The following is a 1,415-nucleotide window of genomic DNA, read 5'->3' as shown; positions in this document are numbered from 1 at the left end:
GTCAGGTTTTCCAGAAGATGACACTTCAGCCATTTTGTGAGGAACCTTTACAGAAACTGATGCAGCAAACGCTGCTGGTTTAACCCGAGTTCCATTTTTATTTCTGTATTTCAGCAAAGCACAGTCTTTCTTCCAATGACCTTTTCTGTGACAATAATTACAAATTTTGTCAAGATCATGGTTACTGCGATCCAAAAAAGAACCTCCAGAATGTGTTGAATGCCAGTTTGGAACTCCCCTTCCAACTGTGTGCTCTCCACTTGTATCTTTATGTGTCAAGACAAAATCGTCAGCCAAGACTGCAGCTTCTGACACCGTTTTAACCTTCTGTTCATTAATGTACACTGCAATACTATGAGAAACAGAGTTTTTAAATTGTTCCAAAACCATTAAATTACAGAGATCACCAAGTGTTTTAATCTCAGAGGAAGTGCACCATCGGTTGAAATGAATTTCCAACTCTCTTGCAAACTCCACATAAGTTTTGTCACCTTTTTTCCAGTTTCTAAACTTTTGTCTGTATGCTTCAGGGACTAATTCATATGCTTTCAGTATTGCAGCTTTAACCTTAGCATAATCTTGGCCACCATTCAAGCTCAACATAGAAAAAGCTTCCTGAGCACAACCAACCAAAACACACTGAACCAAAATGATGCGGTCTGAATCAGACCAATATCTTGTGTCTGCAACTCTTTCAAACAAAGTGAAAAACGTGTCAACATCCTTTTCACTGAACTTAGGCACCAAACGCAAATCATTTAAAATATCAGAGGGTTTGCATTTTGATTCCCCAACACAAGATTCCACACAATGTGAGATTACAGTACACTAAAATGACAAGATTACAATGTGCAATTGTATTGCGCATATTGCAATGACAAGATTTCAGTAATCAATGACAAGATTACTGAAAAAAAGATCCAGCCAGAGCACATCGTCAACATGGACTAGGCTCCACTCACCTTTGATATTCCTGTGAACCGCACAGTGGATAAAACGGGAGCATGTACGGTAAATGTTCGCACCACAGGGAATGAGAAGTCATCCTTCACTGTAGTTCTCGCTTGCCAGGCTAATGGCCAGAAACTTCCACCCATGGTTATTTTCAAGAAGAAGACCTTGCCAAAAGAAAACTTTCCAGCCGGGGTCGTCATCAAAGCTAACTCGAAGGGATGGATGGATGAAGAAATCATGAGTCAGTAGTTGAGAGAAATTTATATGAAGAGACCGGGTGGCTTTTTCCACACAGCTCCATCCCTATTGATCTACGACTTCCGTACAAAGTACCATGAATGTATGACCTTTGTTGTATATTGCTGTCGGTGCTGTTTGATGTTTTGAAATAAAAGTAAATTATATTCTGTGAATGGTGCTGGTGTTTTTGTAGCATCTAATGTCTTAAAATGAATTTGGAG

The sequence above is a fragment of the Poecilia reticulata genome, linkage group LG3 (assembly GCF_000633615.1).
Source record: "Poecilia reticulata strain Guanapo linkage group LG3, Guppy_female_1.0+MT, whole genome shotgun sequence".
In the NCBI taxonomy this organism is placed as follows: Eukaryota; Metazoa; Chordata; class Actinopteri; order Cyprinodontiformes; family Poeciliidae; genus Poecilia; species Poecilia reticulata.
The sequence above is the reverse complement of the archived record's forward strand: the minus strand, read 5'-3'. Positions refer to the sequence as shown.